Raw genomic sequence first — 23,618 nt, 5'->3', positions numbered from 1 at the left:
GCTACAGCTAGTGACCCAACAAAGATCCTCAGTATTATCCTCTATGCTCATGTGCAAACCCGCAAAAAGAGAGGGATCCAACTGCATGTAAACCAGGAACCTGCTGCAACAATAAACTGGTGAATGCACAGAGCCGTGAAATCCTTTGTAGCACAAAATGCTGTTCTGTGATCAAATATAAGGAGATAAACTTAAATATCATTCTAATTGATGGCTTCAACTGAGCAAGCACTTTTCACCATGCTTACCCTGATGGCACACACCAATGTGCACACATTCTTATGCATTAAACAAATGCATATATACATATACTCAAACAGTGTGGACCTTTCTGTCTTCAGTAATTCAAATGCAAACCATATGATAATTTCTATGTCTATACATTAAGTGCCCATTTCTCCATTCATGTATGTCACACTATATGTTTAATTAATTTTAGCCCAGTTTATAATTTATGTATCCATATGATCCAATAGCCCTCATAAAAAAAAGGTAAAGCATAATTTCCCATCTATTGTATTTAGGTCCTGTGTTATCAAAGCTCCATTTAAAATCCTTGGGGATTATAGGTCCCTAGATTCTAATTTGATAAAAGTCCCATTTCTATCTCTGACTCTCCTTTTAACTGGATGGATTTGTTTATGTCACTTAAAAACTTTTCCTAAAAAACTGTCTACAGGCAAGTTTCAGTTTTTAAATTGAATGCACAGTTACTTTTGACTGTGAAAATAGCTAAGTGGGTTGCTCACTAATCTGTTCTGTTCATGTCTATGCTGCTGCTTAAAAAAAACCTCTGAAAAGAAACTTAATGGCAGTGGTATGACAGAGTAATATTTCTGTTTTTCTCCTCTGTTTGTCGCTGGCGACAATTTGGCCTGCAAAAGATGTCTTCTATTCAAGGACCAAATGTTCCCTGTGTTGCGAGATGACCTCTCGACAGACGAGTAATCACAGTCGTCAGCATTCGTGAGCCCAGCGCTTGGCTGAGCTTGCAGACAGAACCAACAAGTTTTCACTCAGTTTGATAAGACAGTAATACTGAGGAAATAACCTTGCCAGGTTACGCTGTGCACTATCATTGATCCTCCACAACACCAAACAGGGAAAATGGAGACAACAGGAATAGAAACGGCACATTCTCCATCTCTTGTGTCCTTTTAATGGAGAAATGGTACTTTTCCCTCTTTGCTGTCCTCAGCGCAATGCTTTTCTCCCACTTTTACAATTTTACTACCTCTATTCCTTATCGAAAAGGATTTTTTGCACGGGTTGCTTGTCAGATAAAGGCCGGGGTTGTCACTAAACTTCTCTTCCTGCTGCGAGACAAAGTCTGTTTACTTTTTCTGTCATCTCTCTCCTCAGTCAGGAAAAAGGAAATGCAAACGCTCTATAGAAACCTCCTGGGTATTTTCTTTGCTCATCTCTGTACCTCATTCACTTCCTTTCTCTCTTTCATCCACTTTGGGTAGTTAAGCACTCATTGATATTCCGTTGGTCAACATGAGGAGCAATAGACCTTTTTCCCCCATCAGGATTCGGGAGTGGCCACTTGCAGATTGCTCCTGACACTGTCTGATGATAATTTAACAAAGCATGGCACTGATGAAAAGGCTTATGAGTTGGGATGAGTTTTTCCCCTCCTCTCACATCATATCCAAAACTAATTGCTTTTGACATCTTGGTTGTTTATTGTGCAAGTGTCATAGCAGCTCGGTGTCATTTCAAACACTCGTTATCTCCCTCTTTGGTTTTAGATTGACAATGATCAAAATGTAGCATTAGCATAAACATGTATACAACAGTAAATATTAAAGAAGATCTGATGATATCAGATCGCCTCGATGACATCAAGAGATTGGCAGGAAGTGCACTGGTGATTTGCACAATGGCAAATGTGGGCGATAATGTTTTGTGGCTTGGCCCACAGCTGAGATAAAAAAATAAAAAAAAAGTTGGGATAGTTCAGCCTCAGCAGCTTGGCCTCCGGCAATTGTTTTTAAAATCTGTCTCTTGTAAATCTGCCAACTTTATGGAAGGTCAATACTAAATCGCTAGAATGACCCTTTAAAATGACCATTAGCAGTTGATTGCATACTGTCACGGCAACAGATTAAATGACCGGCTGCTTGCTCAGTGTCTATGTACATATCTGATCAAAGTCACCACTTTTACAGTTCCACTAGAAAGGCTTTTCCAATCTGTTTCCACATCTATAAAGTCTTATTTTTCCGAGATGCAAGGAGCAGTGAGTTAGCTTTTGCTGACCTGAATCTCAGCAGCAAATCTACTTTTGAAATAGCAGCAACTTTGTACATTATAGAGTACACTTTGTCCCAGTTTGCAGAATGCTGCTGAAGAGCTACAGTATCTTAAAATACAGAAAAAAAACATACAGGTAATGTCTGGGCAATCCCCAACCTCCTCACCTCCTCTGTCAATCAATAGTCTCTTTCATCGGCAGGGGTTGAGCTATCATTAATAATAGCTGACACGCTCCTATAGTGGTAATAAACTGGGGGAATCTGGTATGTAATGGTACAGTAATGGCACCTGGGCAGGGTGTTACACACTCGACAGCTGCTGATGGATAAACCCTTGGTAAATGGATTTGGGCTCATCCAAGGGAGAGGAGCTGCTGCTTTTGGACCGACTGTCTTCATGAGCCATAGTGGGTGAAAGAGGCTGGTACAAAAACCCTGGAGAATGGAACAGGACATGTGGAAGTGAGCTTTTCAAGTTGGACAGTGGGGTGTCAGTGGGTGCCATGGATGGACATGTAGATTTCCTTTTAGCCCCATAGCAACAAGACGGTGAGAGAGAGAGAGAGCGGGGATGAATGAAAATGTACAGAGAGTGCTAACTGGGGCATGTTAAGGCAATTGTCATTCCCCACTCCCTGTCGACACCATGAAGAATGATTTGCCGACTGGCATGCCATTTTATCTCCTCAAAACATAGACAAATGTAGACCCGAAGAGTGTTAGAAAGACCCAAACTTCTTCCATCACTTCAGAAGCCTGAAGAATATAGAATTATATGATTGATTTTTAGAGATGATGAGTTGTCACTTTAGACAGTGGGAATAAGAGGAGAGAAAAAGTTGAGCTAAAGATGAGAGGTATTTTTACTCCTCTAACTGACAAGCTTGAAATATGGTCCATTCTGGTTAACCAAAAGGAACACATACATTTCTACATTAGAAAGAATTCCCATTATTTCTCTCTGAGCCATGAAAATCAATTCTAAAATGATTGCTTTCAGTGACAATGGGGAGAGAGGAGAGAAAATAGTTGATGTGCCTTTGGCTGGTCCAATAGATAGAAATAGAGGTTGTTTTTTCCTATTCTATTTTCTCACGAGAGATGGTTGAAATGGGGAGTGTCTAACTATTCCAGTTGTTCTTTCTTCATTTTCTTGTCATCTTTCATTGCGGCCCTTTGTTTAATTCACAACACACAGACTCAAATCTTAGAGCATTACATGATTTCCCTGCAGTTCCAAATCCAGGGGTTTGTTCCATTGGCTTAAACCTTTTATCACATTATGTTGTTTTTGTAGGAAAACAACAAAAACAGATTCTCTCACTTCATTGGCAATGCTCATCAGCTTGTTTTGCATTGTGCCGTCTTTCCCGGTTAATGAAGCATTTAGCAGCAGATTAGGAGAGAGCTCATCAAGTGTCAATTTAACAGATTAAGTAACTTCTTAACCATGATACAAAATAAGCCATTTTAACGATCAGTTGGCATTACCTTGCTTCATGCCCCACGTCTCCGACTCTAAATCTAATGTTCTAAGTGCACTGAAACACTTGCTCTTCTGTCATTAAAGACAACAAAACAGAAGACATGGTGGAGGAAGTTACACCATCTATTTCCTAGATGTTGCCCTGCCTCTGCAGGTTTGTAAGAAAAAACCTCTGTGTTGTATTGAGGCATGCATGATCCAAGAATAAACGTTCATATTGCACTGGTGCTGTGTTATGACCCTTGTATAAGGACTCCCAATGAAGCTGTTGTGTTTAACACTACAGTGCGCCATGTCAAGTGCTTTCTCCGAGGGCAGAATCACTAACCCTGGGAAAGGCCACTTTCAGGCAAAAGAAGCAAGAGACCGTCAATTCACTTAACTGCATTCTTATTTCATGAGTGCTGGATAGAGTTTCATGGCTTGGTCCTGCATGTAAAGTGACCCGGCCTAGTGCTGTAGAGGCAAGCTGTGTCTAAAATAAGCAGTGGTGGAATTGCCTTCAGAAAGCCACAGGAGACCGTGGTCCCCTTGATGATCTTTTCACATTGATACTCTTCCTGCCATGGAGAGGCTTTCAAAAGGTAAGACCAAGTTCACGCAGGGAGAAACACAGAGGGTAATGGACTGGGTGTCTCTGGGTGTTCTGTATTCATCCAGGTTTGTATGCTGGAAATCTCAGGCCAGCACCCGAGGAATTACATTCACACTGGACAATTCTGTACTCCATGATTTGCATCCAATACCAATGTTCATGGTGAACGCAGAGAGTACTAATTGGACTGATTGTAAGGGGATGGTGATTAGAGCCTGTGCACCTCCACTGGGCTGAAATAATCATTCCCCTTTTTATTAACTACAAACACAATCTTTCTTTAACATTAACAAAGAGTAGCTGCCAGACCATGAAGGGGATATTAGTTTGTTAGTTTTCTCTGCCGCCAAACATGGTTACTTCGATCAGGTGGTGCTACGGTGCTTGATGTGTTTCCAAGACAAGGTTACAATTCACTATCTGAGTAATGCTACATCTTCATGCAGGGCAGACTGAAGGCTACAGAGATCAGGAAGTGATGAGACAGGCTAGCTAGTGAGCATCTTCAACAAAGAAAAGACAATAGTTGATATTGGTGCTACTTTTCAATGATGTTAGGGCTGACCGATTAATCTTATTTTCATCAGCGATAGCAATGCACGATTAACACATTGCAAAAGTTTGTCTGAAATGCGATAACTAAGTTTCATTTACAGGGCCCATTCCGTCACACTCATACACCTCATACCTGTAACCTAAGCTACACTGCTTGATGTGACGTAACAACAACAACGGATTTCGATCAGCATTGTTCTGGCACAACTTCTCGTGTTAAGTTGACTTATTATGTTTGGAGTTTGTTTAAAGCGTACGGTGCAAGCTTAACACTCTTCTTCTCTGTTTCTGGTGTATTAGTGTGGCAGTGTTACAGCGCCACTACAGGCCTGGTGTATGTACTACAGCTTATTGACTCATTTTCAGAGAGACACAGAAACTGAATGGTTAATATGCACACATGAATATTTGCTTATTTATGGCAAGTCATATCGTCATTGCAATATTGAACAGTGTCATCGCCCATCGGGCATTTTGCTGATATTGTGCAGGCTTAAAGGAGACTATCACTTAAAGCAGAAGTAAGCGGAATGTTTGTGTTAATATAAGTCTTAAATAGTTCTATCTTCCGACAGCAATCATTTACATAGAGTGTTTGGTCCGAAACACGGGTCTGTCAGTCATTCTGCTCTGCTGTAAGCCGAGGAGAAAACTTTCCTTGTATCCTACAACCTTTATCCAATGAGGAGAGAGAACGGCATAAAGGGGCGGTCCTCTCTGTGTGTGCAGCCAAGGGATGCGCGTGAATGTGGTGACGTAGGGACGAGGACCAATAGATCCATGACGAGGGCAGGGACTGCTAACTCCATCGGCTGACAAGAAGTTAGCCAAAACGACCGGATCGCTTACTTCTGCTTTAAAGTGAAGTTTGATGTTGAACCTACTTCAAGGCTGGAAATTAAAAACTGCTAATGTTAAACTTGCAACAGCGAAACCTAAAAATAGCTCCTTAAAAATTATAATGGTCAAGCAGTTTTCAGACAACTAGAGGCTGGGTGTGTTTTTGTTGCCTAAACTTAACTATACATTAACTTTCCGTTCCATAATCTTTCCCAACCTTAACTATACTATAATTCTCATGTGTAGATAACACATTAAAATAATTCTTAAAAGTACTGGCACTTCAAAAATGCGTCAATACTGAATGTAATCAGACTAAAAAAAAATCATTGTCTGGGTTGAGTACCTTTAAAATGGTATGAATGCTGGAGCATGTGTGTTTGCACGTGTCGCCATATGTGCGAGGAGGAGGCACTGGTGAATTAAAATGGTTAAGCCACAGGAGCAGCCCTGGCTCCACAGCTCATTCCAGATACACTCATCTGTTAAAGTGCTGGCGACCGACACCCTCAAGGAGCCATTGCTGCCTCACCAAGGGGGCAGCAAAATAAACGAGGCCCTGCCCGAGGATAGAGAGAGAGAAGCGGCAAGAAATAAATAAATAAACACAGAGATATAGACCCTTCACAGATGCACTGGACCACTGTCACATGATCTTGAAGGGGGAAAAAAAGACATATTTTGGTTATTTGGCCCACATTGGTGCACATGGACAGAGGATTGTAAAGAAAAATGCACTTGAGAGAAGAGCAGATGAACCCACAAACCTGTTTACTCACACATGCATGCACACGTATAGTAAACATGCACACGCTCTGTCTCTCTTTTCATGGTTTTTTCTTTCAGCCTCCAATGCTCAGTGACCTGCCTAAACTGACCCCCACATCTCCAATTTGACTCCTCATCCATGTGTGTATTAAACATAAATGAGATGGACTCAATATCTCACTCATGGCTTCTCTGACACTTAGTAGCTACTTCACCAACACAACCTGATGTTCTGAGCCACAGTTTTTTTTAACCCTCATTCTTTTTAAAGATTATTCAAGGTTATTACTTTCTCCACAAGGCCACTTAGGATGCACAGAGGAAATATGTTGACTCTCTTTGATTTTTGAAGGGGGTTTGAGTCTATTTCTAATTCATTTGTGGCATGGTTCACTACATATGAAGCTGCAGCGTGGCTTTCAGTGGACCTGAGGGGAACACATTTATAAACTGGATCTTGAACCAATGGGGTCGGTATAGGGACGTATTTGCCTTCAAAAGCATTAAAGTAGAGGGAACACCATTTGCAGTACTATATTATACATTAAAAATTGAGATGGGGTGACTTTTCTCTGCTACTGACCTCTATCAATATTTAATTTCAAGCGAATAGCAACTAGTAAACAATAGAGGCAGAAGGTGATTCAAGGGAAGGGTGAAGGGCAGGGCACATGTATGAAGCCTAAAGAACTGCACACTTGGAAAATGTTTGTGCTAGAAACGCCACTGCATGCCATTCAAGCATCATTTGCAATTTATGACTCAGAAAGTGTTGGTTTCGATGAAATAAAAAATGTGAGGTCAGTGAAGAGAAATCTACAGTAACTCATCTGTCCATCAGACATGTGCCACACTCTCGTTTTGTCCTTTTAAGAAGAAAAAAAATCTCAGAATGCGTTGAACATGTTCTCAGCTCAGAGAAGATTGTGGTCCGTTTGCTGCCTGAGAGCTTTAAAACACCAATTGAAGGCATCTCTCTAGAGGAAAGTACAGTGCCTTGAGGCTGCTCTGACCCCATGACCCAAGGATAATTGATGATCTCACTTCTATTTTTTTTTTTTTTTGAGCAAATGCAAAAGCCATTTGCGTCAACGGCTGCAACTGTGCAGTATATTTACAGTTACTTTCGGTTTACTTCATCCACATGTCAGAAAGATACATCATCACAGATGACTAGGGCGATGCACGCTGGCAGCATAAGACGCCCATCAAGGCACTCTATTGTGTTGTATGTAAACCCACACACCAGCAGCATCAAAGCACATCATTGTGGGCAGTCATGTATCCTGATGCAGGCAGTTTTGCTTTTTGTGCCATTTCTCAACTCTGACGCACTTGTACATGCACTTTCCAGATCAGAACGTCACAGTTGCTGCACCTTGACAACTGCTTCGCTCAGTATGTTGCAGAGGGGGGAATCAGCTGTGAAATGTGGTTGGCATGAGTTGCCCATTAGTGTTTTTGAACATCTCACACTGTTACAGCAGTAGAGAGATATAACACTATGAGGAGAGAAAGTAAGACACGGACTGAAACACACACACCCCTGAGCCACCACACAGTACATTCGTGCCATATTGAGTGCAGTTATGAACTCTAAACTCACCAGATACCAGGCTTCACATGGTACCTGTCTGTTACGCATGGAGTTGGAGCCAAGAGATGATTATCTTAGCATAAAGGATGAAACAAATTAAAGTGTTTTATTTTGCTAATTTAATCTGTGGATACAAACAAAAGTTTCCCTGCAGTAACCACCAGGTGCAATCACTTGCTTGAGATTGACTATTTGGATAAGCACAATTACAGTACAAAGCATGGAGGCTATTCACTCAACAAGAAATATATCCCTTTACTAACATCTCACTGTATGATGATGAATGTTGCTGGCTACTTCTGTATAGCTCTTTATGAAGACACTGCTGCAGGACACATACAGGCATGACAACATTAAAGTTCAATAGCGAGTGTTGCACTAGAGAAAGACTTTATGATGCTAGATTATGTTTATGAAAACATTCCACTGTGCAGACATGGATCAACTGGTGTTATAGTGCAGACTGTCTAGCCTGTCGTCTTACTGTAAATGAAAAAGGCCACAGACTATTTAGCCAGCCTAACAGACTGAGGCCACTCCGTGGTATAGCAGCCTGTCACACATGAACTGGTAAACATGTGCTTGCCTCTACAGTATATGTATGATAAAATTAGAGATCATCTCAGTGGCATGTGGAGAGGAAGAGACAGAGGAATGGGGGGACAAGTTAATCATCTCAGAGTAGCTTCTCCCATCAACTGGCAGCGACTTTAATCAAATTATGACCTTGTAAAGCATGCACTTGTCATTTGGGACCCTAATCTCTTTGCTAATGACTAATTAGCCCCATCACCTGTTCCTCTAAGCTTCCATTACACCCCCAACAAAGCTTTAAGATAATGGAATAAACAAAAGGGGGAGAAACAATGCATCCCTTGCCACGCGCAAAAGAGAAAAAGTAGACCAGACAGACATCAATCAAAACCTGGGAGATTGATTAGAGACTGACAAAATAGCTCCTGGATTTTTTTTCCCCACTCTCTGACAAGAGACCACTCTTCAGTGCTCTAGAGGACAATAAGGATACACAAATTCATTAGGAGTAATTAACCGAAAATAGCTACCAAACACAGGTGGAAACGGTGAGAGAATTGAGCATGGAGACACTACCCCAGCATGAGGTCACAGCATGCAGATACTGGGGTTGTGGAAATAATATAGTGGCCTTGTCTCATCAGTAACTTTCACCTTTAGCTGGGGCAAAGCCCTTTGGACCAGAGCAACAAATGAGTAAAGCCCACTTGTTTGTTTTTGTGTTAGGTCTTGTTATGGATGAACTCATTTGCCTCAATCTGAGGCCGCACACGTGCAACATCCCAGCTTTTGCTGCAGATTTGCAGAAGGGGGACGGGGGAGGCTTTGGTTTGTGCCATCCAGCGCCTGTGCAGCTGCACTACTTGGCGGCAGGCACACAAACAGGCGGCTCCCATTCATTAGGCCTTTTTATATCAGAGACACTCTCCTTCTGGGGGCCCGAAGCATCTGCCTCCACATCAGTAAAAGTGGAGGGAGTGGGGCTGGGGGAGTGTGGGGAGGAGGGGGAGGGGAGGACGGAGACACGCTGAGTGGAAGAAGATGGAGAAAGTACGCAGGGAGACAGAAAAGAGGGAAAACTGACAAAATCTGGGAGGGAGATAAGAGGCGTAGCAGAGTTAGAGAAACATAAGAAGAAGCAAACTGCGCTGTGGAGCGAGTGTAACAGCAGTACAAAAGGGGGTGACTCTGATGCAGTGAACCTCATTATTTGGTTGTCTCTCCTCTTCATCACTTCTTCATCATCCACCAATCAGCGGAACATCTGGCTGGAAAGAAAAATGAAAGCGCTCGGACTGGGTATTTGTAGATCTGACACACACACACACGAGCATGTGCACCTCGATGAGTTATCTAAAGGCACCCGTGGGAGTCGGCGCAGACAGCCGCACGCAGCTGTAATGCAACAGCATTGTTTTTAAACACACAGCTGTAACCGCTTTTTATTGATTCTACATCAGTTACAGTGTTTTACATGCACTCATGGCACATTTAAAACCTTTTGATTCCCCTCAGTGTTGTTAATCAACTCTCTCTGGGTAAAGTTTGGTCCAAATGTTATTAGATGCAGAGGTCCTGGATTAATACAACTAGTGCAGCTAAGTGAAACAAAGAGCTGCCAGTGTTGGAGCAGATACTGTGGCCTTTGGTTGTTTATCTTATAGTGATGAATGAGGCATGCCACATCCCAAATGAAGATATCCCACAGGCCACCACCACTGCTGTAATGAAGCACTTCAAAATGATACGGCCAACCCCAATAGAGGTTGTGCTAAATTTCATCTCATTGAATTTCATTAAAGTTTACGCCAGCAGGTGCAAGGACAGTGGCTGTCTTTTTTTTTTTTCAATTTTTTTTTTTTTTGGTTTTTGTTCTGTATGTATAAATCATGACACCCAGAGGGTACCTGCAGGTTATCTCGGAGGGTAGAAATAAATAAAACATCAGCTATATCTTCATACAAATCAAATTTGATGAGAAGTAACAGGGGAATGTGTGGTAGAAACAGTTGAACCTGCCAGCTAAGATTGTGTTGAGTCCCTTCAGCATTTTAAATTATGACAATAAAGAGGTGCAGTGGGAGATTGATCTATGATTTGGGTAGAAGATAAGAAAGAAATAAAGAACATGCTAATGTTTTCCTGTGTCCCAGCAGTCCCAGTTATAACAATAAACTAGGTGGAGGAGATGTGTTGTTCAACAGTAAGCACACTTTGCACCGGAGAATTCATCAGGCTGCCAAAATGCCTGCCAACCACTGTCAACACTGTTTTGAAAGATAGTGGGACATTATGGAACTTGGATGGCAAATCAGCTTCATTATAACCACAATCTGTGGAAATTAACTTCCACAATTAACCTTTATTTATTGCGGACAATGCACCTCTGGCCAGGTCACACAACCCATTTGCATGACATTTAATATAAAGCATGCTTGAATGCAGAGCAGGGGCCTGTTATACGTTAAAAACACCTCAAATCTAAATGGAAATCGTGTGGGCCATGGACCCAAAAGGTGGAAAATAACCTTGCTTTGTTGAACCAGGCCCAAAGAATACAGATACATGAAAGGCGAAGGGAGGCTGTGGATACAGCAAACAAAATGATTACACATTTTAAAGCAATTTCTGGGTCCTGCGGTCATAATCATTTTGTCGATAGCCTTCCAGTGTGCAGGTGCGCTGATACAGATGTTTTTATGAAGATCCATTAAAAATAATTTCGCTCATCGCCAGGCCCAGGAGGGGCCCAACCCAGCAACTGGGAGACAAGCCCAGATGCCTGCTTAGGCTGCAGCTCTACCCCACCCCACACTCCTAGTGTGGACCACCCCGTCACCATGGGAACGAAGCAAAAATAATAAAACCTGTAGAGGCAGAGTGTTTAAATTCATATGCACAAACGTGTGCTCACAAGCTCGTAAACACATAATGTGTAACGGCCTACATCTTCAGGCAGGAAGCTTCGCTGGAGAGAGCAGAAAGCAGCCTCTACAGGAATGATGGCAGCTATAAGATAAAGTTCTTTTTTTGCAAAGGCTTTAAAAAATAGACAAGTTTAAACACAAGAATGCTGTTTTGAGTGTCACATTCGGCCATTGCAATAACAAAAATACTTTCTCGTACCATTCCTCATATCGCATCGACACGCACTGCAGTAAAGCAATGCTGCAAAACAAGGCAGCCGGTGAGCGAGGAATTTTTTTGACGCGGTTGTCCTTGGTGGCAAACATTTGATGTGTTTTGATTAGACTTCGGTGGGGGGGATTATCAAAGGCTAAGAGAAATCAATGTTCTTTTAATAAAGAGGACTTGGGTGGGAGGGAGACAGACAGTTCTGTTCATGACAGGGCCTGTCTCTGCCTTATCTCCCGCTTCTCAGATCCCCTAGACAGGCAAATATTTTAACTGTAAACACCCGTGGCTCGACAGCCTGCGTGGGCCTCCTGTCAGACTTTTCCACTTGCTACTTACTCACCTACTCTCTCACATGACCCAAAATGTGTTTGCATGAATACAAAACCACACAGCAAGAAGATGGTATGCAAAAAAAAAAATACATGTGCATAAACCTTGGATACGCTGTGCTATAATTATCCCATAAAGCTTCATGCACTCCCATTCATGAGTTCAGAATGATGGTGCGTACACTAAGTGATACCTGCATCCTCCAGCTGCCATCCAAATCCACTGTCATCCAGATTAGCCTGGACACCACCAGATGCCTCCGAGCCGCCTGGAGAAGAGAGGCGCGGTGCAGTGCAGTGAATTCCAGTAATTAATCCCAGATTACATCCTGCGCCTCTCCATCAAATGAGTTAGCTACAGTGTGAAGAGAGGCTCACTGACTTGGGAGGAATGCAGCAGCAATACAAGGCCATAGGAACACTTGAGTGGACTAAGGTTGCAAGGAAGTTTGCAAATAATTGTATTGCCAGTAATGGTTTGTAAGAAATCCTCCATCCAACAATAAAAGCAGCTTTTCATGCATAGTTAATGTGGAGCAGTAGCAAAGATTGCGGGGAACACTATAACTGAAGAAAAATCAACTTCAGAAGACATGAAAGTAAATACACTTACTTCCATTCTTTGCTAAAGTTTGATTAGAAGATTGAGATCAATCTCATGTGAATGCAGTGTGAAGCTAGAGAGCGATTGGCTTAGTTAGCATAACGGCTGGAAGCAGGTGAGAACAGCTCGTCTGGCGAGGTCATCACTGTTTGTTTTTAGATCAACAGACAAGATACAACATGTTAGCTACTCAACAGTCTGGCTACTTTCAAACTTCACTGAGCCAAGCTGGCTGTCTCAGACCCACAGTTAGACGGTTTGTTCGCCAGCTCCAGTCTTAACTTTCTGAAACAAATAAGTATTTTACTAACCTAACCTAATTTACAGGTGGAAACATGCGCACACAGGGGTGTGACTAATCTGACACCGCTTGAATCATGAAGCTGTCTCCTACGATTGGACCTTGCTCTATTGATATTCGTTCTAGCTGACAGTGCTCTCGTTCTAAAGAAAAGGACAGTTTGTATTTTGGCTCGACAGTCAAACAATGACTCACATCTGTTGATAAGCTGCACATAAAGAAAGTGTAGGGTGTCAGATGAACAGAGAGAGATAAAAGCATCCCTTCAACAGTACGCTAAATCTGCCGCATACTGAGCAGCAGCCTCTTTATCCACCGGCTGAGGTTTCTACTCCATCATCAATAAAACTTTGAGGCAATTTGCAGCTCGCCTAAAAAAAAAAAAAAGTTCACGCCACATTTTCATTGTCTGCAAAGGTAGATTTGTTAGAAAACTAATAGAGCTGCTGTGCTCTGGAATGCTTATATTTTCTCTGACCTTTCCAGCTCAATTCCTTTTCTGTGGCTATTGAATCTAAATTAAATAAATGAACTATATTATACATTAAAAGCCATTTCAATTAAAAATGGTGATCCCTTTGATGCTGAGGCATGTGCTTGAGAAGCCACAGCTGCCCCCCCCATCTCCACCCAAGAGGCCTCCAGAGCCTGTTTACTTCAGATTAGACCCATCGTCATTTCTCACTGGGGAGGGAAAACAGAGTCGCTTTCTCTGTCATTCTTGTAATAAACACAACTGTTTTGTAAACCTACCACGGAAGGCTCAATCTTGTAAAGAAAAAAATATGTGGCCGATTAATTTTGTTGCCAGGGAAAATACTACATTTGCATTTGTTGCATCACTTCCTCAGTCGCCACTGTTTTTCTTTCTGATATTTGATATGGAAAAGCATCAGTAAGTCATCTGCAGCGCTCTATGCCCCCGCCCTCCCCAAAGACAAGCCAAGAGCCCTTGAATTAAGTCAATCATTTAGTCGTAACAAATTAATTAAAAGAATAATTAAATCATTAACACATTAAATACGGCAATTAGAAATCTTGTCCTACATGAGTGAATTTGAGTGAATTTAATGGGGGAAGCAAATGGAGCAATCGGGTGTGCCAAAACATAATTTTTATTTAATGCTTTTTTCACAATAACATGCACTTTGGGGTAACCCTCCACTATAGAAATGGTTGACTAATGTTATCTTCTAATGATATTCTGAAAAATATTAAGGAGGGAATTTACAGAAGTTCAGTCTCAGTGTAGGAATTAATGAAGACAGTCATTTATGGATGCAGGCATATTTATATCATGTATAAAGCTTTTACAATAAGCGGGCACAACACGACTAGCCTTCATAATGGCTCCTGCCCCTCCCTTCTTTGTTGCCTAGTAACTGCATCATTCCATTTAGGCGCCTGAAGGGGGGGAAGAAGGGGGTCAGGAGGGCATGGAGGAATAAAAAGGCTTCTCTGCCCAAACTGGCTGTTGGCTTGTGGAGCTCCACGGGAAGGATGGCTTGGCCAGGTCAATGCCCCCTGATAGCGAGCTAAGTCATAAGCAATGTTGTGGAGCTGGTTAATTCCACGCTGTAATACCCTCCATATATCCCCTGTCAACAGACATGATCTTTAAGTTCCCAACCTGCTGATGAGAGCACATTTGAGTATAACACTGCAATGTACTGCCGGACAAATCCGGTTAGAGGGACACGAATGATGGGATGAAGCTGAGATGATGAAGATGAAGGAGATCAATGGAGCCCTGTCCCCGTTCAGGCAGGCATGGAAGTTTTATATGTTGTGTTAAATCATATATAACCATGACCTAGCTCGGGCAACCATATAGACAATTTGGCTCTGGTTCAACGTGTAAACACAAATGTTCAGCACTGCATCCTTGCTGCTACACCACAGGAAGCTCGACTTCATCTGCCTCCTCAGCCTCCTCCTGCATCATCCTTCAGATTTATGTGAATTTAGAGTGTTTATTTCCAATCTGTGCTCACATTCATTCAAATTTTGTGCATCTCTGCCAAGGGGGGTGTGTGTGTGTGAGAGAGAGAGATTTGATCCGGAGCATCACATGAGCACAGTGACACAGTAAAACTCAAATGCATGTTATTGCTAAAATCCAAGCTGAGGCACACAGTGAAAATTGCACAAAGCATCATGGTCAGTCAGCCACACGTAGCAGAGCGCACAAATATGAGCAAGCAAAAAAAGAAGAAAAGACATACAGCTACTGTATGTTGAAGCTCAGCACCTGCTGGAGTCACAGGGCTGAGTTGAGATAATTGAACTATTGTTTAGTAAGATGCTCCAGGTTCAGGGAGTGAGGCCTTCTATCTGCACCCAACACTCCCATGAGTCTGGTAGCCCATATGTCTGTTTCCATCACTGCTTCCATTTCCAAAAAGAACAACACACACACACCAACCACAGCATTTAGCATATCCTGCATAATAAATGTAACAGTCTGGGGCAATGTGAATGTTGGGGCAGTGCAGAGCTGCTCCCTCCAAACCAAGCCAGTGTAAAAATTAACCGATTGCAGTGAAAGACACTGCTTGTCATGGATATTTAATACACAATTGATGGAGTAATGAGTCCTGAGGGGATTCTGTAGTGGATATATTACACAGGTAGTCACAATGCACTAGTGTGTATGTGGGCATGCGCTCCTGTGTGTGTGTGAGAGAGAGGCAGAGAGCGAGTCAGACATAAAAATAGTGGCGGAGCGGCTAGGGCTTGCCATTACCTTATTAAGTCCATTAAGGGACACTTAACATTCCTCAAGGATTTGAAACCACAGAAGCAGCACCAACAGATTTTTCTTTAACAGTACAAGTGGAAATCAGGTCATTTGCTGTTCTACCAACACACAACAGTCGACACTTCCAGACAGCTTTACCATCCCTGTGTGCAGCAACAGTCAGATAGTGATCAAATGGCTTCAAAAGAAAGCCTAATGCAAACGACTTGACAACAGCTGGGTTAGAAAGTTTGGCACGAGAGTGGAGATAACAAAAAAAAAAAAAATGAAATAAAAAAAAATTCTCTATTGAAAGTTACAGCAGAGAGAAATCTCCCAACATAATCACATTGCAAAGAAAAGTGTCTCTGACAGGGCACGCGCCGCCTTTCACAGGCATTATTCTAAGCCTGAGGTTTTATATTCTGCGAGACAAGCTCAACCTTGCATTATGAGATGTAAAAAGCTCCGTGTGCATCAGGGAAGAGGAGCCAGATATAGTCGTAGTGGCTATATGCACCAGCTCCGGCAGCAGCATCACCTCGACAGCAAGGCAACACAACCATACAGTAGAGCCCTAAGGGCACTCAATACCATCAATGGTCTATTTGTGTATACATATCGGAGTAGAATGGGAATGATCTCTCACATCGATCCTCTCTAGTCTAAATATTTTTAGAAAGCTATCGATTATATCGGCTGCTATGTTCTGGGAAGCATTAACAGAAAAATGTGACTGTGTCTGAGTGTTTATACATTACCGAGGATATACAATAAATGCCTGTGTGTCAGACTGTAGTGCTGGACCGTGATAAACAGCAGCAGTTGGAGAAATGAGATCTTGCTGTGTCAAGTCCTCTGAACAAAAGCTGAATATACACAACAGCACAGGGACCGTGTTTCCATTCACCTCCCATGTGTGAACCCTGATCACATTTGTCAAAACATACCTGTAACAGTGTAATTTATGAGCTTAGATCATCACTAGTGGTGCTCGGAGTTATCTCCCAACTTCAGTTATCTCCTTGTTTCAGTGGAAGACCCACTGGTTCTTTGCTCACAGCAGCAAGCCGAATCAAAAAAGCCACCATACACCCCGCGAGGGCTGCCCAACACAGAGACTACACACACAGACTCAAACAGCTGGACTGTACACTGTACACACAATAAGCATACTACTGTGAATGCACACATGCATACATCAACAACACCCTCCAGTTTTTCTAAATAGTACAAATGGATGCTTTAAGAAATTGATCTCTCTGTGCGGTTAATCTATTGTTGCCTTCTTAATGAAACCACTGCAAATTAGCACTCCCCAACATTAAAATGCATAAATAATGGATTTGCTTCTAGAATCTACCAAAGATGCAATAAGAGAGGCAATGCTCAGGTTCTAATTGCACAGATTTAACTGATAGCACAGCGCGTGTTGTGTGTAATCTTTCTGGAAAATTGCTGGGTGCCGATTTAACAGATATCCTGGGAGATGTGCTCTGCCACGGCTAATCGTACTGCAGGCGAGTTTTGTACCTAAAATCAAAGTGGTTCATATTCAGTGAGTTTAAGAACATCAAAGTATTTACTTTGAAGAAAAAAAAAGAAAACACATAGGGTGTTTTTATTTATTTATTTTTTATCACTGTGGCAGTTGGAAATCTTATATAAAAGCTAATGGGCCAAGTGTTAATACAAAAGAAAAAAGGAACGCCATATTTTCACTTAGCACATAGAGACATAAGACTGTCATTAACAGCCACAATTATGCATTCAGAGGCTAGAAACAGTAAAAGAAAAAAAGAAATCCAGGCATATATTATAATGCAACACAGAACAATGGCTCTAACACATAAATATTACAATGTTTTGTCCTGGCTTTAAACCGTTTATGATGGCACACTGCAATTCATTGTTTGATTATGCCTCAATGACCAGAAGCCATTTGTGTGACAAAATACTATTAATATGCTTATGAAGGGCTGAAAGGGATCAACAAATTTGAATAACACCCCCTAAAACTAATGTATTCAGCATCTTTGAAGTGTGCTAGCTATACAGAGCGGGTTAGATAAGGATTTCTCTGAGTCCAGGACGGAGTATTTCTAATACCTCTTTTGTTGCTTCCTCGTCTGAGTTCTAGTTGCTCTAACAGTACAGCAATGACACGACACTTCCCTGACACTTCTGTCCTCACTACAGTAAATGTGACATTGCTTTTAACCAGTACAAATGTCTATGTGTGTGTGTGTGTGTGTGTGTGTGTGTGTGTGTGTGTGTGTGTATATATATATATATATATATATATATATATATATATATATATATATATATATATATATATATATATATATATATATATATATATATATATATATATAGTCCCTACTGTAAGTGTTAGGATGATTATGCAATTTTCTTCTTCAGGCTCAGTGCTACAGCACATTCAGTTTGGATACAACATTAAAGTGTTGAATCTAGGCTTTAATTAGAGTAGGTTTACATCATGATATAATTAAGTGTATAAGAGATTACAGCCCTTATAGCCAAGATTGCAATTCAAAGTAACAGAACACTTGGCTGTTGGGCAGCTGTGTGTGTAGTTCACACACTGAGGAGCTCTCACATGGCTCAGAGCTGACTGACAGTTGAGAGTTGCCATTTAGATTGAGGTGGAGTTGTCTGTCAGGGTGAAGAAGGGGTGACCACACAAGTGAAGAAGATGATAATGAGGCGACATCATCTAAAGATGACCTGGTCAACATGTGCCTTGTGAAAAACCATTTGAATGGTGAAGAAAAAGCACATTTACAACTGCACAGTAGAACGCTCTCTGTGACATAGGTGGATGTTTCCTTGTCAACAATGAAGAGCAGACCTCAAGGCTCAAAACAAACAACACAAAGAAGTTGTGGGAAACATGTAACTAATGTTTCATCATCACGTGAGTGCAAAGTTTTAACATCTGCTAAAGCTTTTGTACTGAAGATATGGATGTAGATGATCCTGTTCTGAGCTCCATGAGCACCTCATTCATAGTGATGATCTCCTTCCTGCCCCTCCAAAACAAGACGGTTCAATTCAAGGCTTTTATCCAAATTAAAATAAACTATGAAGAAGAAGGACCAAGTGACAAAGTTTATTCCTCCTGCTAATTTAACTCTGACAAGTTTCACTTTAAGACTTAAGTCACACTGTCACGTCAACAGCAGCATTTCAAACTGAGATCGGTTCTTTTCAATTCAATCGTCGTGAGGGCAAAGCAAAGTTCAACTTCAGTGAGACGTGACACAAACGTTTGCCATTGATCACTTGTGACCCGTCTTGACAGTGCTGACCTTTAGAATGGACAGAACTGCAGTGTCCAGCTGGAGGAGGCCATTACATTAGCAAGTGTCGTACCACTCTATTTTACACAACCCGATAAGAGACGCCGCTAATACCACCATCTTTTCCATATCCACATTCCTGCAGACAAAACAAAACAAAAAAAGCCACAACCAATGATCACCACCTCACAACCCTGCACGTCGCCACTACATCACTAAGCTTCCAGCACCACCTGCTTGGTGAGGACGCAATGGATGAATATGCTGTGACACATTCTGGTGTGATCTGGCACCGACGCTTATTCTTTGGCCTCTCGTCACACAGAGCGCTCCAAAAATTGAGAGCCGCCGCTATCCAAATATGAATGTAAAATGGTCAGAATTAGATCCAACATTCAAAAAAAAAAAAACTCACATTCCACTCAAATGAAGGGATATGAAAAATAAACAGCTGTAAAATCTGGAACTCGAGCATGATACACAAAAATGGAACACAAGATACGAGGCCAGCATATGTCAATAACTTTGAATTAGCTCCTACAGTGCTGCCTGGTTATGGCTGCAAACCTCATCTCAGATCAGTGTCAGAGAAATCACTTCTCCAGCTCTTCTCGCGCACTTCCCTCAGTTCTCCCTCGTTGGTTTGCTGATGGACTGCGCCCTCGCCATGCCGGGCACGCACCATCATGCATACACACCTACAAACACCCACGACAAAACCTCATGCGATGCAGGGGATGCGACATGATTAAGGTGCACATTCGCACGGAACCTCGCTGGCGTCGGCGAGCGAGATGTCTCCTTAATGTGAGCTAAATTTTAGTGAGGGTGTAATGATTTCATCATGCCACCGCAGCAGCTCATTGGAATGCCTGTCAAATCCCAATCCATTTGTGGTGATGAACCCGCAACGGCGTGCGCGCACACTCGCACACCCCCCACACACACATGCACACACATGCTCTTTTCTGGTTTTATCAAGCTTATCATTTGTGAGAAGTATCATGTGAAAGGATGTCTGGCAACCTGATTCACAGCCAGATATTCATGGGTCTCGTTTTAGTAGACAGCTATGGATCTGATCATCCCCCACCCAACACACACACACACACACACACACACACACACACACACACACACACACACACACACACACACACACACACACACACACACACACACAAGAGAGGCACAATGTACATCTCTGAGCAGACCATCAGTGCTTGTAAAACTGTAGAGTCGTAATGTTCCCCAGCTTTGGGGGCTTATTAGGAGGCATAAAAGCTGCATGCTACCTTCATTCATATTCTCCATAAACACCCTGCCACATCTCAGCCTTTTTTTTGCCGCTCTCCGACTCTGGGCAGTTGGAAAATATAAGCCTCTGCGCCACTATTTTGTGCTGCATGATTGATTTGCAAAATAGGCCTGTACTGGAAATGTATCTGAATAAGGCTAGGATTTGCCTCTGTGTGTAAGTGCAAATTGCAGTGTCAGATCTCCGTGTGGATGTTGTTTGTCAGGCGTAAACTCAGCATGGCGGCAATTTTTATTCCTCTCTTTACACCGATGTCTGTATAATCTGCAAAAATAGGAGCTGTCGTTGATTATAGTCGAGGAGAGAGAAAGGACTGGGCAAATTGACATTTCCAACTTGGAAATTCTGGTGAATAAAAAAAAAAGAAGAAGAAGAAGAAGAAGAAAAAAAAAAAAGCACAGTACGCATGAGATAGTTTTCAGTTATAAGAATAGAATTATTCATTCCCCTACACTGTGCAAAAGTTCAACACAGGAGAAATCCACTGCAGCTCAAGTGCAGACAATTACAGGGGCCAGTGTGCCGTTGTGGGAATCTGATTTTGAGAGAGTATTATCTGGGTTTGAAAACAGGGCCAGGCCACTGAGATCACACCTCTTATCTCCTGCATGTGGTGCGCTGGTATTGAAGACAGCCTGAATCACAGCTTCAGCCTCTTTCCCAATTCAAATCAAACTGTTGGTTCAACTTAGAACTAGGTCGCTCGCATCACATGACAGGCGGAGAGGAGGGAGAGAAAGTTAGTTTGTGTATGTGGGTGTGTTGTGAGTGTATAATGTGAGTGAGATCCTGGAAAAAGCAGGGAAATCAAATGAAGGAAGAAAAAAAAAGGCAGATTTGAAAAAAAAAAGGAGATAGGGGACAGGGGACAGGGGCTGGAGAGAAAGTGAGTCCATTGTGTGGCAAATTAGCTGCTCTGAAGCTACAAGTCATTTGATTGCCCCTCCCCCCTGCCGCTGCCTCCCAACACCGACCCTCCCATCTCTCCCTTCGTCCTCGCTGCGCAGGAACATCTGGCTTTAAAGCAGCCCAATAAAAAGAGCCACTGGGAGGCGAGGAGCGAGCGATAGGGAAAAAGGTGTGGGAGAATGTGTGAAGGGTGGATAGATAGCGCGGCAGCGATACGGTGGCGGCGGGAAAGACAGTGAGACTGTGTAAGAGAGTGCTGGGGGGCTGTCATAACTGCAGAAACCGGGGCCCTTTCAAATGACATCCTTCACCAAATCATATTTCACACATGGCTACAAAGGCTACACCACATTTAGAGCACTCCATCCCCTGCAGGGATGGCATCGGCACTCTGGGTTCTGATTCTCCTTCCTACCCCCAAAAAATGGCCACTTGCTCACCGCGTTTCTACATTTCAGGTATGTAATAAAAGATATGACAGTACCCACATGCAAAAGTACTTGTAGCTCGACAATAATCCAAAAGGAACTGCATTTGCATGTATATAAAAAGGTGCAGATAAGGTTTCAGAGTGACTAGAGTCCATGTTATACAGACTGTGTGGACAAACCCACCTGAACTTAAGTTTGAGCTACTTTTCCTTTGCAGAGCAGTGACTTTTATCAGTTTACTGTATAAAATCTACCTCAATTAGCTGCATAAAAAGTTCTGCAGGCTCTGATACAGATGGAAATAGGTGTACCCTAAATCATATTGATCACGGATTTGTTGCAGTATTGGTCACAGCCTCTCTTCAGCTCTACATGGTGCCCATCAAAATGTGTGCCAGACAAAAACTACCTTGTAAAAAAAAAAGAAAAAAAAAAGAGAAGAATCTGGAGTGGATGGTAGTGGCTAGACTGCACGGCTGACAGAATGACAGCTATTTTTGACAGCTACCTGTCAAGCAGGTGGAGTGTCGTGCTCGAGTCACAGTGTGATCACTGTCATTTGCAATGCTGAGCAGGAGTATGTGTGGCTGTGTGGGTAAACCAAACAGACTGCTGTCAACAATTCAACCTGATGTAAGGCTACTGATTCAATACATTCTCTCTCGCAAGAAAACAACCACTACGGAAAACTCAAGAATAATGATGATTCCAGAGCAACTTGAAATTTGCCCATAAAGAGATGACAGGATCCATGAAACCGCAGTAACTATGTGACAACTAGTGTTTGTTTTTTTTTCCTCAGTTGCATCATGTGCCTGGAAATCCTTAAAATCCAACAGGCGGGAAGCAACAGATTTCATTTGCATTGGTGCTCTGTGCCTCAACAATCCCTGCTCCCAAAGTAGGTCAGCACGAATCAGCGCCTCCGAAAATAATAACAAAAGGTGAGCCCCTCGCTCTCTCAGGGGTGAACGCGCCGCTTTCCGCGCGACTCAGATGCTTCCACTGCAAAATGTGCCATATCAGCACTCTCCAAATCTGTAGGCATTATACTAGGGCATATTAAGGCACAATATTGCATTCAGTATGCGAAGGCGCTCGGCAGCCATTGTAAAAAATTTTAACAAGACAATAGTGGATACACACACACATTGTAAATATGCAGAGTTTTGTTAGAAGGCACTGGAGCTGAAATTGTAATGATGTTAGTGTGTGACGGGGTGGGGTGGGGGGGGTTTGCTGCTGTAGCCGCGTCCTTTTTTCATCAGTGTGTTTTCCCAACCCGAAAAGTGAGTTGGCATACACAGTGTATTCCTTTGGGGGGGTGTGTGGCTTTGAGCAAACTGCACTTCATCTACAAGAGTAAGTCAGGGCACTGTATATCACCTCAGCACAGACACACTGCCCTCACACACAAACACACACAGTTACACTACGCTATGTCCTCGCTTCATCCCAGATTCACACACAAACACATCATGCCCTTCCTCTCTGATTTTCACACATGCGCACACACACACACACAAACTCATGCCCTCTGTCAGTATTTGAACAGTACATGCAATGTCCAGAGACCGAGCTTCATGCACAGTTAATGTCTCTGCTGTCCAGATGATTAACGTTACCCGGTTCACGTTCCCAATCGTTGCCCAAATTCCACTCTCCTCCTGCTTCACCTTCTGTGTCCAGCTCACTCCTGGGCTTCAGGTAAAAATAGCCGCTCCACCCTGTTCCTCTCTGCCGTCACACAACCTGCCGTGCCTCCGCTGGGACATCAGACCTGGGGAAAAAAATTGATTTTATTGAGAAAGAGGCTTACATGTATCACAAAACACAATGCACAGGAGAGTTCAAGGGCCAACGTGGGCCGAGAGCATACATGAAGG

The 23,618-nt window shown here is 42.5% G+C and overlaps 1 protein-coding gene across 1 annotated transcript in view; it reads right to left on the bottom strand.

The window, feature by feature from the left end:
* adgra3 (adhesion G protein-coupled receptor A3) overlaps positions 1 to 23,376 on the bottom strand; it is a 121,315-nt gene extending 97,939 nt beyond the window's left edge. The window contains exon 1 of the mRNA XM_085806377.1: positions 23,358 to 23,376. The gene's annotated coding sequence lies outside the window, so the exon portion shown is untranslated. The remainder of the gene's footprint in view (positions 1 to 23,357) is intronic.
* Positions 23,377 to 23,618: the final 242 nt, after the last annotated feature.

The sequence above is a fragment of the Trachurus japonicus genome, chromosome 18 (genome assembly GCF_045865225.1).
Source record: "Trachurus japonicus isolate A0001 chromosome 18, Traja_1.0".
Lineage (NCBI taxonomy): Eukaryota > Metazoa > Chordata > Actinopteri > Carangiformes > Carangidae > Trachurus > Trachurus japonicus.
This window is presented reverse-complemented; position numbering and strand designations above follow the sequence as displayed.